The sequence below is a fragment of the Lissotriton vulgaris genome, chromosome 5 (genome assembly GCF_964263255.1).
Source record: "Lissotriton vulgaris chromosome 5, aLisVul1.2, whole genome shotgun sequence".
NCBI lineage: Eukaryota > Metazoa > Chordata > Amphibia > Caudata > Salamandridae > Lissotriton > Lissotriton vulgaris.
The window spans coordinates 522,230,261-522,248,699 of NC_141693.1; the positions used below are offsets into that span (position 1 = coordinate 522,230,261).

Consider the following 18,439-nt stretch of genomic DNA (forward strand, 5'->3'; position numbering starts at 1 on the left):
TATCATAGCACACTTCCCATAATTTCACACACTTGGACTATTCCAGGGATGTAGAGAGCCTTGCTGATCCAGATGTAATTTACACTTACTGAGTGGACAGGTAATTGGGTCCCCCAAAACAAGCTCAAGAGACCTTCTTTAGTTTATAATACATAGTTCTTATATAGGGAGGGTGTTAAAACTAGGCGCTATATCACCTGTTTGCACTATCATTTTAATATGATTCCTCCTTTTGTATTTTATGGAATTGTAACCATGCTGACCATATTATGCTTAATCATATGTCTGCTTATGTTGTCTAAAATACTGCACATGAGATCATGTCATTAAAATAAATATTTTAACCTTACCGTGTATCTTTTATACTCCTGTTGTGGACTAGTATGAGAGTATAACAAAAGAGTGTTCTCACTTGCCACCATTCCGGAGATGGTCCTAAGTCGCATGGTCTAGGTTGTCTAATCATTGGTTACTTTGCTATAGGATGAAGAGCTAATGTGACACTGATTGCTAGCTGGTTGGGGTTTTGAGGCACTGAGGTAAGTTTCTGGTACACCACAATTCACTAATGTCCTAGGTCTCTGTGCACAGTTCTGTGTATGAGCAGAAATCCATGCAGCATGGCGCAGCCAACGACAGTGGTCTTATTGTGAGACACTTGAGTAGTGCTTATATCAGTCTACGACCCCCTCACTATTGTTTCCGGTTGACAGTAGTGACTGATAAAACCTACCTATAGTTACATAGGTTTCTTCAAGCTTGTTAATTTAAAATGTTTTTTTGTTTGAATTACTACTCAGTTGTGCCTTATACTATTGTATTGTACTTCTCTATTACTGTTTCGATATGGCTGCGGTTGATATCCTAGCACACAGTTGTGTAGCTGTGCGGAATCATTTGCAGGAATACCTTGTTTCATTACAGGGACAGGTAGTGGTTTTTGTGGTCTCAGCTGACACGGCGTACCCGTTTGAGTTATATTACTCATGGGTAACATTTCCCGAGGTAGATGCTGGTAATGGTGTCTTTCACACTTATACCCCTGCTGATGATCCTGCAGCTTACGCTCCATATCTGACAGTAGAATTTCCGATTTCTGTTTGGCAGCATGCCGTTTGGTTTAATGTCGCCCTCCCACACGTTATTACAGCGTTTAGACAAGGGCCGCTGTCGATCCCAGGCGCTACTTGGCCTGTTTTAGCAGCTTACACCCGCATCCGAGGGCGGGGCCGTGAACAGCTCCCCTAGTATGACCCCTTTATGATTCTGCAGTGTCAGTTATTAGGGGTCTGGTTCATTACATTTCCCGCAACCTCCCGGGTGGTGCCCCGGGTGGTGCGGCGCATCCAGTTGGCGGTGGCGGGCTGAAGCTTAGTCCTGTCATGGCTAATGCTGTCATGAGCAAGCGTCCCCAGGATAAAGAGGAGATGCCTTTTTGGCTTGCCGAGAAATTCGACCAGCTGGAAGCAGTATTCCCGAATACTAGTCCTGTGGAGAAACACAGGGTCCTTATGGTTAGTTTGCAGAAAGACTTAGTGCCAGACGTAAATGAATGTACAACTCGGGGTGTGATTTTTGAGGCAGTCTATACCAGGTGCTTTTGCACCCCATTAATCACTGTCCTGCCCTCTGTGATCAAGTGTGTTCAGGATGAACACGGACCAGAGGCCGCTGTGGAGTTGGGAATGCGACTCGTGGGAGCGTTTGACATGGTACGCGATCTCGTCCTTGCTAATGTCAAGGGGGATGCGTTAAGTTTCCAGGTGTCTAATGCTTTGTGCGATGTCCCCGACGCAGACAAACCCCGTCAGTTACCGAAAATTATTACGGAGGCTTATAAGACCATTGGCCGCAATAGTTTGGGTGTTAAGCCTTTCGCTAGAAAAGAGAAACCGCAGAAAACTCAACATGCGTCATCTGATGAAGATGACCGCCCAAAAGTTCAGAAACAAAATTGGAGTAAGAACAAAAAACAGGGGAAGCAGCAACAGAAACAGGGGTCCCTGCCCGCTTCACCTACACCTACACCTTCCCTACATATCAGTTGCGCGACCGCAGTACTGTTGAGTCACCTGATAGATTTCAGGTTCCTGAACAACGTTCTCCTCCCTCTTTGCAAGAAACATCGGTAAACACCACCAGTGAAGGAGGCGGCGGCAGAGGTCAAGGTGCCTAACAGAGCCGTGAGCAGCCTCGTAAGGCTGACGGAAAAGGCAAGCAGGACGAGACATCGCGTCCGAGGCCCCAGTTTCAGAAGAAGAAAGTTGCTGCGGTAACAGCGAGATGTGCCACAGATAGTGAGAACGCAGCTTCGGAATCTGACATAGGCGCTGATGCTGCTGAACAGCGCGGTGGAGATTCCCATCGTTCGAGAGGCGCTGCTCGAGAGGCGCTGCGTCAACTACTGAAGGTGACAGCGACTGATACCTTCTTTGTAGTAGAGACAGCTGACACTAGAGTGGCTCCCCCTGACAGACTTTATGAAATTGTCCTTGTAATTGAAGGTGACCTAGAATTTACCATAAAAGGGTTTTTGGGGGAAAACCTGACAACTACCTATGATATTTTGTTGGCGGAGGTCGAGTGGCCCCCCACCCTTTATCTTAGCTGCTCCGCAAGGGGAGGAGGTGATCCTCCCCGCATTTGCGCACATAGCTCCGAAGGAGCAGGCTCTGCAGTTTGCTGACGATTGGGCTAAAGCGATTGCACCAGCGTTGTACCATACTCACTGTGGATGGGACAAATTTTCCCCTCGACATGAGATTCCCTTGCGGTCGATGCCACAGCCTCAACCCTAATACCCCATGCGACGTGAAGCAAAAGCCTCCGTTCCTGAAATCCTTGAACAATTGGGATATCAAGGTGTAATTGGTAACGTCTGTGTCTCCGATAAATAACCACTTTTTACTTTGACCAAGCTAGATGGCTCATACTGTTTGGTATTGGATTACCGCCACGTAAACTCTCATTGTCGTACGTGCGCGGGGAAGAATAATCACAGTTCTGCTCTTCTGGATAGCCTTGTGCGTAAAAGGTTTAAAACCACACTTGACATATCCAATGTTTTTTTTGCCCACAATCGGTCCCCTCTTAGTAGTCAGTGGACAGCTTTTACAAGTGGCAGCAAACCGCGCCAATTCTTTCGTTTGGCTATGTGCTACAAGAATAGTCCTGGGGTTTTTGACGCCCACATTGTCTCTCTCCTGGAGAGACTGAACACAGATACATGTTCGTATGTGGAGGACATTTGTCTCACAGACGACGAGTTATGGCCGCATCTGTGCCGTATTGACCGCATAATTTGCTGTTTTGCGGACATAGGCTATACATTCACACATTGCAGAGTACACTGTGTTGTTCCTGGGCTACGAGCTCAACAATGAAGGTCGAGGTCTAGCTCCTCACTTCCTGGAGAAATGTGCACTTTTGCGAGCTCCGACGACACTGAAAAAGCTACAATCTTTACTGGGCGCTTTAAATTTCGGTCGTACATACATTCCGGAATATGCTCAGCATATCAAACCGCTTTATGCGTTGATACAACCTACTTTTTCCAAATCGTGCTGGCTGCCAGAACATTCAGCCATCTTGCAATCTTTGCAGGCTGACCTTCTTGAATCTAAATTATTGTTGACTCGCGATAACCACACCAACCTGGTGATAAGAATCGTGCCAGGGGCGGTGGGTTTCACATACCTCACTTTTAATGAGGGTAACACAGTCCCTATGGCTTACAAGTCACACTAATTTCTAATTTAAAATATTTCTAAAGCGCAGCGTACACCTTGAGGTTTCTTGGCGCTAGGGGGATCAGCAACTGAGGGAGAGAGACCGGAAGAAAAGATAAGAGGAGACATAAGAGAGTTTTAAGAGGGGAAGGCCTGGCTGAAGAGGAACATTTTCAGATCTCTACGAAAGGGGAGGTACTGGGTGGCAGAGCGGAGATGGTCAGGGAGAGAGTTCCAGAATGTTGGAGCCAGGGTAGAAAAGTTGGCCCCGCCCCACTTTTTGCGTGTGAAGCGAGGGATCTGAAGGAGGGACTTGGAGGAAGACCGAAGTTCTCTTGCAGGTACATAAGGATTAATTAATGAAGAGATGAAAGCGGGGGCAGTGCCCTGGCGGGCCTGGAAGGCCATGCAGCCGATCTTAAAAAGGGAACATTCTTTTACAGGGAGCCAGTGAAGCTCCTTGAGAAGGGGGGTGGAATGGTGATAGCGAGGAAGGCCGTACACCAGCCGGGCTGCCTGGTTCTGGATAATCTGGAGTCTACGCAGGCTGTACGCGGGGATACCATGGTAGAGAGCGTTTGCGTAGTCCAGTCGCGATATCACTAGTGCGGCCATGATGATCTTAAGTGCCTGAGGGGAAAAGAAACGGGAAACAGTGCGGATAGTGCGGAGAGTGAGGAAACAGGAGGATACCACGGAACCAATTTGTGAATGGAGAGTGAGCTGGTTATTTATTTTAACACCGAGTGTTTTGACCGTGGTGGAAGGGGTAGGTGCGGGACCAAGAGAGGGGGGCCAAAAGAAGGAGTTCCAGGGGCTGGATGAACCACCAGTGAGAACCAGCTCGGTTTTGTCCGGGTTCAACTTAAGGTGGTTGTGGTTCATCCAGTCCCTGATGAATGTCATAGTTGACTGGAAGTTAGAGACAGAGAGAGGAGAGGGGGACAGATCAAAGATGAGCTGGAGGTCGTCCGCGTAATTATAAACGGTGACCTCCAGCTGCTGGAGTGCGAAAATGAGAGGAAAGATATAGAGATTGAAAAGCAAAGGGGAGAGAGAGGATCCCTGGGGAACACCGCAAGTGACAGGGAGAGGAGTGGCCGTGAAGTCGCCTAGCCGAACCGCCTGAGTGCGGTCCCTCAGAAAGGAGGAGAGCCAGACCAGAGCTGATCCCCCCGATACCGGCCGCCTTGACACACTTGTACACTTCGGCTGAGTTGCGGTTTTCCACTGTGGAAAAAGTTTTGACAGCAGTGCAAATGGCGATTCTTAAGGACCGTGCACTGTCGCAGGGAAAAGGCATTTTGGTTGTTCCTCCGTATCCTGCCTTGGAGGCAGTGACGAAAGCCAGTGTATCGAATTCGAAAGCTTTGCACCCACGGTGGATACAGTGAGCTACATCCTTGACATCTCCGGATGTCACGTTTATTTTTTATTCCTCCCTGCAGACTCAAGAGTACTTGCAGTATGAATTTGTTCATCCTGCTCCTCTGACTATGCGCCGACTTGAGGATTTCCGCTATATCATTTACACTGATGGAAGTGTGCAGGCAGCTACGGATTAAAAACATGCGTATTCTTCGGCCTGCCCAATTGTGGTTGGTACTATGGTAGATGGTGAATTCAAGTCTGATGTCATGCATACACAGACATTAGGGGACTGTACCGCCCAGTTGGCAGAACTTCGTGCTCTAATGCTTGCATTGGAGTACGCCGATCCCAGTGTGACTATTGTGAGTGACTCTTACTACTGTGTTCGGTCTTACAATGACAATCTCCCCTTTTGGACTCAAAATGCTTATCGTGATTCCAAGGGTCGCACAATAAAACATAAAATGATCTCGGTTCGAGTAGCTAAGCTCAAAGAACGACTCCCACTGTTCCTTGTAATTCATACTCTGGGTCATCAGCGTGTTTGGGTTCACGCTGTTGGCAACTGCCTCGCGGACGAGGCTGCGAAGACTGCAGCTGCAACATTGCAGTGGCAGCGGTTACACGTTCCAAAAGTAAGATTGATAAGAACATCTTGGCAACTATTGCCACAACAGAGAAGGGAGGTAATTACCCAAAGGGTTTCCCTTCTAAATATAATTTAAGTCCTGATAAAGTTCCTTATGTGAGAATTAACAACGTTGGTGACAGGTTTGATGCCCAACGCGGACCGCAGTCAGGCTTTGATTACAGCAGTCCATGCCGGGATGGCTTCGGCGCACACCGGCGTGTCAGCTATTTCTCTTCTCCAACAACGGTATTAGTGGCGGGGTTTGTACAAACACACATGTGATATTGTCCTTCAATGTGGCATTTGTGAGCAAATTAAACCTTCCTCTGCTACACGCCCGCCCCAAACTCAGTTGTATATATCTAATAAACCACTTGCGTGTGTTTATTTAGATCACTGCGGTCCTTTCTCCTCTGATACTGCGTATAAGTACATCTTAGTAGCAGTTGACTCTTGCACGCGCTTTGTCTGGGTGTAGCCTCAAAGGAGCGCTCATTCTGATTTTAATTAATTGTTTTAGCTGAGCTAACAGTTCTACATCTGATATTCTTTCAATGTTAGGATGTGGTGTATAGCTGGCTAGTACCGGCCATGCTGCTCCTGGTCTACCTAGTGGACTGAGCCTGGTAATGTGATTTTGATGTTGAAGGGCACCTTTAAACCAGAGCTGGTGCTCTTGGTAAGTTGGTGGAATTTCAACGTCCTCGAAAGGAACGTATTCCGCTGGATGTTCCTCCATCTTGTAGAAGTGTAACACATGTGTTGTTGGATTTGCCTGTGGAAAGACAATCCATGAATAGAATACCTCTGTCTGCTGATATTTATGTGCCTCTATGACCGTACCACCTCTCTGTGATGGGCCATTTTCTATAAGCTTTTCTCACATTTTCCGGGATGATTATAGCATCCGGGTCATTTTGTTGGAACCCTGTAATGTCTAAAACCGGTTGGGCTGCAGTTCTTGCAGCTCCACCGCTCTCTTTGTCGCAATCTTGCAGTTTTGTTGCAGTTTTGCAGAGAACTTTTCAAGGAAATAAAGATAAGGTGCACAATATTTTGGAACACTGTATCCTTCAACTTTGAACAAAACCAAAAACGAATACATAGGATTTTTCGTTCTACTCCGTTTAAGGTGGATATTTTATCCTTTAACCCACTCCAGATGTCTATTGGAGTTTTTAAGGGATAAAAGGGGTCTCTGTGAATAGCACGACTGAGTTACTCTAGTATCTAGCGTTAAATTAGTGCCTTACCAAACGCTGGGCACCATGTAGTATTGTTCCTATATTCCCAATAGGCTCTGCACATTGGAATAATATATCCTATAGATTAGACGTAGGACTGAGGTCAACTAGGTCTCGATCGAATATACTAGACTTACTTGTGTGTGCCAGCTAGCTCAGAGGTCACTAGAAACTTTCTCGAATTCACAAGGAGGGATTAGTCTCTGACAACCGCATAAACATGACAACTTTGTTTCCCCAAGATAAAATGTATCTTCAGAGTCGTGGAAACAATAGGTAGATATTTCACTCAGTCAATAGTGCATGCATCGTTTCACTAGAGGTGCAGGGAAAGTAGAAAGACAGGCTTTTTCAATAAAAGGATTTATTGAACAATCTTCTTTCTCAAGCATAAGAAATGAACTGCTACAATCGTAAAACTGTTTGTAAAATATAATGCATACAGTATAAATAGTAGAATAAAATAATACTGTAAGAGCATTGTATGGTTCCTAAACCATATATAAATACATACATAAATAACAAAGGCTAAAAATACTCAACTGGTGCTTCTAAAATACGCCTACCCCGGTGTACCTAACCTAAGCCTAGTATGAGGGAAGAAGTAAGTGAGGTGTAGCATAAATTTAGTATGCTTTTGCCAAGAATCTGCCCAAGATTTCTCTAAGAGTCTAATCTGCTCCATGCCTTAGTTTAGAATGGAGAAGGTCAGTCTCGGGACTCGATTTCCCAACAACCCGCAAGAGTAGCTTGGAAACACTGGAGCTGGATTTCTCGGCAGGAGAAAAGAGAGCGTCTTTCTCAGTGCGTCTGCTAGAGAGTCGGCTTCATTCTGCACTTGCTGTAGAACGGCGTGTCGGGCAAGTAGATAGTCAAACAGCTCCAAACCCCTGTGTGTTTGCTTGGGAGAGTGTGGGCATATTTATACCTTGAAGGTGCCGACTGACATAATAACGTCATCAAAGAGTCTCAGTTCTTTGAAAACTCCATGAGTTCTTGGACAAATCAATATTCAAGCAAGGGGAAGTCCCCGGCTGCTGAAGCTGAGTTTTCCAAGAAATCGTTGTGGATTTTCGGAACTAGTGGAAGTAGCCCTGCCGTATTTGGACTGCATGAGCTATGCCTAAATATGGTTATAATTTCTATGCCTACATAAGGATATGGTGATTTATACCTATATAAGGGCATGAATTGGGAAACTTACAATAGGGTCCTAAAATGATATAGAGCAGCACCACGCTACACCACTCTAGGCAACCCTTGTTGGGAGCAAATTTCTAACATTTTCCAGTTTGAGAAAGAGTAGGAGTGGAGTGTTTAAAGCCACACGTGTCAGTTTGTGGGTGTCAATAAAGTCAAAGGGCATTTAATCCCTGGAAATCCCACTCTCTGCATACTCCGCTTCTGTTAATAGGTGTAATCAATTGAAAATCTTTGTGCTGGTAAATCTCTACAAGTACACGATTGATATTTGTGAATTCTTAAACGTAATTTTTTATTCATTAAAAAGGTTTGTTGCTGGTATGATCCCAACATCCACATGCAATTGAAATAGTTTTGGAAATATGCACCTAAGTGATGGCTTCTGCTTGTAGTTCTAGAATAGCCTTTGTTTCAAAACATTTCTTTAAAACTACATTTGGACGAATGAAGATTACATTTACTTTAGTACACCCTCGGGGAATCACAAGAGATAAATCTATTTTCCTTGTATAATTTTTTTGTGAAACAAAATTATGCACAGCCTTTGCCTCCACGTTTTCTGCCACACTTTAAAAGATGCAAACAAAACAGGTGATGGACAGAATGTGGATCAATGTCACACATTCACCCCAGTCCGCAGATCTGGGCCCAAATCCATCGGTTTTTTTGCACACCACACCACCCTGGGTTAGACAATGGCGATATGCAAATCAGCTCTGACCCTGTGCCCCATGGGAACAGTCCAGTCCGAACTACAAAAGCCAGGTCCTTCCCAGAACGGAATCAAGCATCCGAGGACCGGACCGGTTTCGAGGTAACACCTCTCATCAGCCCGGCTAGCTTGACTCCAGTGGTGTGGAGTGCCTGGGACCCACGTCTGAGCATCCCCAGCGCACTTATGGCGGAATTTGAAACAAAACAGGTGATGGACAGAATGTGAATCAATGTCACACATTCACCCCAGTCCAAAGATCTGGGCCCAAATCCATTGTTTTTTTGCACTCCACACCACCCTGGGTTAGACAATGGCGATATGCAAATCAGCTCTGACCCTGTGCCCCATGGGAACAGTCCAGTCCGAACTACAAAAGCCATGTCCTTCCCAGAACTGAATCAAGCATCCGAGGACCGGACTGGTTTCGAGGTAACACCTCATCAGCCCGGCTAGCTTGACTCCAGTGGTGTGGAGTGCCTGGGACCCACGTCTGAGCATCCCCAGAGCACTTATGGCGGAATTTGCAAACAAAACAGGTGATGGACAGAATGTGGATCAATGTCACACATTCACCCCAGTCCAAAGATCTGGGCCCAAATCCATCGTTTTTTTGCACTCCACACCACCCTGGGTTAGACAATGGCGATATGCAAATCAGCTCTGACCCTGTGCCCCATGGGAACAGTCCAGTCCGAACTACAAAAGCCATGTCCTTCCCAGAACGGAATCAAGCATCCGAGGACCGGACCGGTTTCGAGGTAACAACTCTCATCAGCCCGGCTAGCTTGACTCCAGTGGTGTGGTGTGCCTGGGACCCACGTCTGAGCATTCCCAGCGCACTTATGGCGGAATTTGCAAACAAAACAGGTGATGGACAGAATGTGGATCAATGTCACACATTCACCCCAGTCCAAAGATCTGGGCCCAAATCCATCGTTTTTTTGCACTCCACACCACCCTGGGTTAGACAATGGCGATATGCAAATCAGCTCTGACCCTGTGCCCCTTGGGAACAGTCCAGTCCGAACTACAAAAGCCATGTCCTTCCCAGAACGGAATCAAGCATCCGAGGACCGGACCGGTTTCGAGGTAACACCTCTCATCAGCCCGGCTAGCTTGACTCCAGTGGTGTGGTGTGCCTGGGACCCACGTCTGAGCATCCCCAGCGCACTTATGGCGGAATTTGCAAACAAAACAGGTGATGGACAGAATGTGGATCAATGTCACACATTCACCCCAGTCCAAAGATCTGGGCCCAAATCCATCGTTTTTTTGCACTCCACACCACCCTGGGTTAGACAATGGCGATATGCAAATCAGCTCTGACCCTGTGCCCCATGGGAACAGTCCAGTCCGAACTACAAAAGCCATGTCCTTCCCAGAACGGAATCAAGCATCCGAGGACCGGACCGGTTTCGAGGTAACACCTCTCATCAGCCCGGCTAGCTTGACTCCAGTGGTGTGGAGTGCCTGGGACCCACGTCTGAGCATCCCCAGCGCACTTATGGCGGAATTTGCAAACAAAACAGGTGATGGACAGAATGTGGATCAATGTCACACATTCACCCCAGTCCAAAGATCTGGGCCCAAATCCATCGTTTTTTTGCACTCCACACCACCCTGGGTTAGACAATGGCGATATGCAAATCAGCTCTGACCCTGTGCCCCATGGGAACAGTCCAGTCCGAACTACAAAAGCCATGTCCTTCCCAGAACGGAATCAAGCATCCAAGGACCGGACCGGTTTCGAGGTAACACCTCTCATCAGCCCGGCTAGCTTGACTCCAGTGGTGTGGAGTGCCTGGGACCCACGTCTGAGCATCCCCAGCGCACTTATGGCGGAATTTGAAAACAAAACAGGTGATGGACAGAATGTGGATCAATGTCACACATTCACCCCAGTCCAAAGATCTGGGCCCAAATCCATCGTTTTTTTGCACTCCACACCACCCTGGGTTAGACAATGGCGATATGCAAATCAGCTCTGACCCTGTGCCCCATGGGAACAGTCCAGTCCGAACTACAAAAGCCATGTCCTTCCCAGAACGGAATCAAGCATCTGAGGACCGGACCGGTTTCGAGGTAACACCTCTCATCAGCCCGGCTAGCTTGACTCCAGTGGATTGGACGATGGATTTGGGCCCAGATCTTCGGACTGGGGTGAATGTGTGACATTGATCCACATTCGGTCCATCACCTGTTTTATTTGCAAATTCCGCCCTAAGTGCGCTGGGGATGCCCAGACGTGGGTCCCAGGCACTCCACACCACTGGAGTCAAGCTAGCCGGGCTGATGAGAGGTGTTACCTCGAAACCGGTCCGGTCCTCGGATGCTTGATTCCGTTCTGGGAAGGACATGGCTTTTGTAGTTCGGACTGGACTGTTCCCATGGGGCACAGGGTCAGAGCTGATTTGCATATCGCCATTGTCTAACCCAGGGTGGTGTGGAGTGCAAAAAAACGATGGATTTGGGCCCAGATCTTCGGACTGGGGTGAATGTGTGACATTGATCCACATTCGGTCCATCACCTGTTTTATTTACACTTTAAAAGATGGCAATTCCTATGCAGAGTATTTTTTTCTGCCTTTTGCTTTTTAAACTTTTCATAATCCATTTGTCTCGGTGAGGATTACATTTTCATATGTGTGAAGGTTTTGGGGAAGGCTTTATTGTGGCTGGCCCTGTACTAAATCTCTAGCAATGCAGAATAAGGATAACTCAATGGTGACCGCCCTACTGCGCATGGTAAATCTGTGTATGTAGTTTATTGATGCTGCTGACTGAAGATTAAATTCTTGACTTAATGTGTAGATATGATTTCAGGTGTAGATTTGTATAGGGGGGCACAAGCCTTCTGAGTAATAAATCACCTTATCGAATTCTCCACGTCAATGTATAGACTCAAGAAAATACCCAGCTCATGAATCTGTAAGGTATGGACAGTCATTGTGCTCTAGTTCTACATTATCACTGTCAAGACCTGGCTCGTCTGTATTATTTCAGACTTCGGTCAATTCTTTCCTACCTTCTGCAAAAGGGATTTTGAAATATTGAGAACTTTAGACTCTCCATTGGGTTAAATCTGCATGTTGGAGGTATGGGAGCCATTACTGCGTCGGGATGCTAACTAGCCTCACATTTTGAAAGAGGAGGGCTATGCGAGCAACAAACTGCAGTTACTGGAGTGAGTCTGGTTGTTTCTTTCTCCACCACCCCCAGCTTCCAGTTCTCCTGGTTCTTTGAACCGAGAGAGGACTGCAAAGCATATTTTTCTGCACCCTTCTATTTGTTGTGTCAAACTGGTTCTTTATTACACATTGTAACAAGTGGCATTGTTCTGTATAACAATTGCCATCAACCAAACCGGATGACCTAGTTAGATATGTACTATCATCACAAATATTAAACACCTTCGGGCAAGTTTCATTTTGGGAATATGTGACTGGCACTATTGAGTTTGTTTGACAGCTTTGTCTACCTCGGGATTCTTGGTTCTTTAATTAAATAAAATATGTGAACTGTAGGTAACTGCCAAACGCAAATTAAAGATTAAATGGAGTAATCGTGAGAGTTAACATAAAGTGCATTGCCTGTTCAGAAGTCATTCTTGTTTAAATATCAAAATACAATATATTTTTGGTATTAGTTTGTTTGCTTTATTGTGTTTGTGTATCGTGATTGGGTTTATGGTTCTGTATTGCTCCTGCTTTATATGAAAACAATTACCATATGCGTTTGTAGGGTAATTCTTTGTATTCGTTTATATTATTGTTGTGCATTTTTTATAACCCTTTATTTACTCAATGTCTTAAATTGTTTTTTTTCTTGTGCCTAGGTGTAATAATTTGTTCATGACAACAAATGGATCCCCAGTGACCGGATGCGCTGCAATCTTCTCCACGAGTAAGTAATGTACATCTTAAGTTCTCTTGGGAAACAGTCACTGACAACGCGTAGGGCTAGGACTTTTGATCATGTGTATATTTGTAATTATGCACCGTACAATGTGAAGAGTACATTTTTTGAGAATGTCACCTTACACACAACTGTCTCTTTAGGAAGAGTGTACCTGCTTTTGGAGCTCAGAATTTAATATTTTTGAAGAGCCTGGGTGTATCCTGATAAATTAAGGAAATCTCTTGTCCTCGGAGTTTTTGGATCATCGTTAATTTGCTATAAATTTGTCAAATTGTATCTAGCAGAGTCGAGAAAATGAGACGAATCTCATCGCTCTTCCTTGTTTTTGACCACACCTCTCGTAGATGGCAGGGCATGCGTACTGCAGTCTGCTGCTTTATGAAATCCCCCCCCCCCCCACCCCCCTGCTCCTTCCCTTAGTAACTACCTTGGATCCTGCAAACTGCTAAAGACCTTGTTGTGCAGTATTTAACTTACACAGTTCGTTCCAGGTCTTACCGATTCTTCTTTACCGTGATGCCAAGAGACTCCTTGTTTGAGAAGGCTGTGTTGTATAAATAAATAACTTAACAAGTGTATTAACTGGAAGAATGGTTCTCTGATTTAACAGTACGAACACTGTATGCACGTGCCCAGTAGCGGCTGCTCCATATGAGCTTTAGGACTCCACCCAGTTATGACCTACACAGGTGAGGAGGCTGCACTGCCTTCAGGCAGAAATGTAAGATTTAATGCAGTTTGGCTGCAGCATTTGGTAAGTGACTGAAGTTTCAATCAGTTTTTCTATTTCAAACGATCAGTGCGTAAACCTGTAGAGACCGCCCTTTCTCCACTTGAAAGTGCCAGCCGTCCTCCTTCACAATTAGTAGTTCACCTTGCCACTGATTTAATACTGCTTCAGGCACAGCACTTCACAGCCCGAAGCGGAGGGAATGACCATTCATTTCCTTGCTGTCCTCATTACTTCTTGGATTCCACCCTTTTAATTACGTGGGTGAGTCAATAACCCCACCCCATCCTCCCTCAAGATGGGAAAAGGGCAGGGTTGTAGGAGAATACAGTCCTTTTATTCCTAAGTAATGTTATGGAAGTTTTAGGACCGGCACATGCGAGCTTTGGGTGAACACATCGCACATTCTTTGTTAAAGTGTTGAAGATGGTGGTCCCGTGCGCTGATTCCAGTCATCTCTGTGAGATATTCAGTGTGATCCACCCCAAGCTCCTTTGAAATCCGGGTCGGAAGTGTACCCACAAAAAGGAGGATACCAAATGGCCGCCTTGAGCGTCACAGACGGGGCCTGTGAGTGAATGGTAAAGTGTATTTGGTTACAAAAAAGGGACCACTTGAAAGACACTTCTCTTCATGTAATTTTTTTAATGTTCTTTCTTAATGGAGCTGTATGCAAAATAATCCCTCAGAGCGAATTCACAGCAAGCATGCATGTCTACATTGAAAGCATGTGATGTTATCCTTTCTTAAATAATTCACCTAAATTACCAATTCGAAACCACGAATGTGTAGTGGGGGACGAGTTAAGCTTAGAGAGCCATGTTTTCTCAATGTATAATTTTTCTATGGTTATCAGGAATATCTACGAGTGAGCGACAATAGTACAAGGAGGCTGATTTTCTATTTTTCATGCTCCTTTTCTTGTATGAACTGCTGCAGTTAAAGGGTTTAAGATAAGAACAATAAATTCAGCTACCGGGGACTTAGTAAACAAAAACACAAACGTTTGGCTCCTATTCACAGCAACCCGACGGCTCGAAACCACATCTGAGGAAGTCACTGAGTGGTCAGGCCTTCTGGGTAATGCATATGAAGGATGTATTATTTTTCACTATTGGTAAGCTACGCCTGCACCATCCTCCGCCAGTGGTTCAGTGCTGCTGCCTCCACCGGTTCAACGTGAGTGAGAGAAGTTTCTGTACTGCACTTGTTTACTGCGCAAACAAAGTGCAGGTGCTATTTATTAACTTTTGACAAACGTTTCCTAGTGTTAGTGTCTCAGCTGTTACTTACAAATGGAGCTGTCACTTCATGGCACCTCCCTGTGTCTGTTGAGTCATGCTAACTCTGTGTCTGGCCTTCATGAACCTGATATTGTTTGACAATTGCTATTCATCTAGCTCTGCTGACTCCAAGCTTTGTGTAGGAGGAAGATTGCAACAGTGCACATGGTAAACATTCTGTGTGGTCCTCAAACATGCCCTTCTACCTTTGCTGAATGAACCTTATTCCTCTGTAAGGAAGATTGCACAGCCATGCTCCAGCTGTTTAATGTACAACCTTGCTGCCTGTGCTGTAGCTGCTATGTGTGCATAGCCTAAGCTTGCCCTGGAGCTGCCTGATGTACATCTCATTTTTGCAGTGAAGCCTGCAGTTCTTCCCTTGCTGTGCCCGTTCTCTGTAGTGAGATAAGCTCCTGCTACTGCTGTCAGAAAAGATTCAGTTGCTAATTGTTGCAAAACTGTCACCTTTCTCAACATTAAAAAGCTGATATTTGAACGATTACGGGCACTGACCTAGAAACAATTGTGATGTGATAAGAAATGTGAAGTTGTTGTTTGGAGACAGCACACATTTACTGAAAAAGAGAAGTGCTTTTCCAGTATAGATGAGATTGATTTGTGAGGTGCAGTTCGTGCTGATTTCGGAACACCTATAACTGGTAATTGCATCATTTTGTGTGAATGAACACTTTTTGCAGCTATAAGGTTATTTGTTGGATGAGTGCTGCAAGAATTGTACTGATAGCTTATCACACGAGGAGTTCTTCTGTTGAAGCTAGTAAAATCTAAGCAGTCAAGGAGTAGCTCAGCTGGCTCTTGCTTGAGATTGTGTGATCGGTTTATTTCTTTTCCCCTCTATGGGCTGTACCACACAAATGTACGGATTATCCTAATCACAGTTATTATAGGTTGGTGTCAATGCCTCGAGATACTACATCACTGGTGACATGGAATGTGCTGGGGCTAAATAACCCCTGCAAAATATGCCAAGTGTTGGCCTACCTGGATCGCCATGGTACACATGTTGCAGTCCTTCTAGAAACTAATTTGACCAGTCAAAAAATGAAAGTAAGATGGGCACCCGCTGGGCTGCCAATGGAATGTTTTTCCTACTCTTCTTAGTGATGAGCAGGGACATTGTCATTGTACTGGGAGTGCTCCGTGGAGCCCGTGTTTTCGTCAATGTCTATGGCCCAAACACTGATGATTCCAACTTTATTTCAAATTGTGGAGTAAGGTTCTTAAGATGACGACAGTCGCAATATTGTGGGGCGGTGATTTTAATACGTACATCAACGCAATTTAGATAGGACTGTCACAGTGGACTGGCATGGCAAGCAAGGGTGTATTCCTGCGCTGGGTTGCTCCTGCAGAGTTCGGTTCTAATTGGCATTGCAACGAGAATGAGGATGTGGTCAGAGTTGCCGACAGTTCCAATCCTGATGTAAGCTCATCATCCTGTGATTCTGGACAACTCCCTTAACCAGTGGTGCTAAAAAAAAAATGAAATTATGCACATTTTCTGATTGTCATGTAAAGCGCTTAAAAGCCCAAAATTAGGCCCTACGCCTATGATATGGAAGCTGACGCTTGCCATTTCTCTTATGTAAGAAGGCAGTTTGATATTGCACACATTTGGGCCATGGGCATTTAAGCGCTTTACAGAACAATCAGAAAATTTGCATTAACCCCTTCCCTGCTGGCCGGTTTCCGCCCCCGTGCGGTAAACAAACGAACAGGGGCGGGCCATGACGAACCCCAGCCGTCATCAGCACATGAGCACCGTAGTGCATGACGGCTGGGGTTCGTCACCAGCATGGAAGGGGTTAAAGCTTACTTATTTGGCTATTGTTAAATTCCTGGCTCACAGCCACGCCCCCCCTCCTCCCCACTCAGACGCGACCCTAACTGTCCACCCAGTCTAATTAGTGAGTACCGGCAATTCTAATTTTTCATTTAAAGCACTGTTGTGAACTGTGTGCACAATGTATCCTTTGTGCATATTTGCTCATTTTCTTAAGAGGGAGACCGACACACCTCTTCAAGTCCCTCTTAGAGAGGCTAGGCTTTCATTAGATATGCTTGATTGGTGCAGTTCGGGACAGTGAATCAGCCCTATCACTTTCGAAATTCACTAGCCGCCACTGAATGTACAAATCTTTAATCATCCCAACCAAATGTTAACCTGCTCTCTTCTCAAGACTGGTGCGTAAATCATCCCAAAAGTCTTTAGATAATGTAACAACCTTGCCATTGTCCATCTCTTTACATAACCTAATATTTATGAGCATGTTTTTGAGGGAAGACGGACGATATACAAATGTCCCATTGCTAGGCATCATTTATCTAGCACAATATTGACGACTGCCAAGGGAGGAGCCAAGATGGCGGACGGGACGGATGTGTGAGCTCCCGGCTCCGCAAGTCGTCCGATCCTGCATCAAAATCCTGCCTTCAATCCTGCCTACACCGCGTCAAAACGGGGACACACACGCACTGACGTCGCTGGCGTTCCTCTGAGACCTCTACCGACTGTTTCCACGGTGAACTCACACCATTGGCCGACCTCCGATGCTGACCCGGGACCTGGAGCCGATCGCCGCCACTGGACGCGGCTGAACGTCGTCAGCGGTACACGCTGGGAAGGTACCAACTAAAGCGGGAGTGCAGCCGATCGCGGAGGTGGGTGGCATCGGCCCCTTCCATTGTGTTGAGGCTCCCTGCTGGGTCGAACTGATTACTGGCGAAACGGGAGCCCTTCTTACAGTGGTTTCCCCTGACACGCTGATTGCAGGCTGGACGGAGTCCATCTTGGGGTGACTTCGCTGCCGCGGTCCGCCCGCACTCCTAGTTGGCGAGGGGGCTCTCGTTCTGCGCTGCCCTGGATCGGTGAGCCGCGCTTCCTTTGGTGGCTCCCACTATCCTTCTGCTTGTCTGCGTAGTCGCCCCTCTCTCTTCATTGTGCGCTCACTGCATGGGTAGCCATGACACCCCCCCTGCAAGAAGAGATGGTGGCTGTCTCCCTGTCCCCAGCACGCGATGCCCTGCCTGCCCTCGGACTGGTGACTGATTCGAGGGAGCCGCCGTGCAATGCGAACCAGCTGACATTGCAGAGGGACCCTACTCGTGGCGATATCCTGGCTGCCCTTGCCGATTTGCGGGCGACATGGCGGCGACAAGCCCGAGTACTAGAGCGAAAGATTGAGGGAGCTGCACCGTATCTGAGACGACCGCGATCGACTGGCCCCCTGCTGCCGCTAACTACTCCTGTCCCGGATGCAATGTTGCAGCGTGTGAGTGCGGCGGTACGGAATGACTCTGGCTACAATGTTGGTTGTTTCTCCTTTGATGAGGATACTATTGCTAAGTCGCCTTCCATTTTGATGCCTGATACTGTTACTACGGAGTCGTCCCTATGGCATCACCTAACGACTTCCCAGGTGCAGGCCCCCCTCGCTGCTTTTGCCTCCGTAACTCTTTCTCTGCACGTGTGGAGTGTGTGTCATCCTGCGATGGAGGGGGCGTCCGTCATTTTGGGCACTGACTGTGCTGGTGACTGGGGGCACTCATTTCCTCCTCCTCTTCTCCTTCTTTGTCGGAAGCGGCCATCTTGCTC

The 18,439-nt window shown here is 46.5% G+C and overlaps 1 protein-coding gene across 3 annotated transcripts in view; it reads left to right on the forward strand.

Moving 5' to 3' along the window:
• SGMS1 (sphingomyelin synthase 1) overlaps positions 1 to 18,439 on the forward strand; it is a 1,111,197-nt gene that overhangs the window by 360,150 nt on the left and 732,608 nt on the right. For all 3 annotated transcript variants that reach the window (XM_086921962.1, XM_086921963.1, XM_086921964.1), the window contains one exon: positions 12,728 to 12,795. The gene's annotated coding sequence lies outside the window, so the exon portion shown is untranslated. The remainder of the gene's footprint in view (positions 1 to 12,727; positions 12,796 to 18,439) is intronic.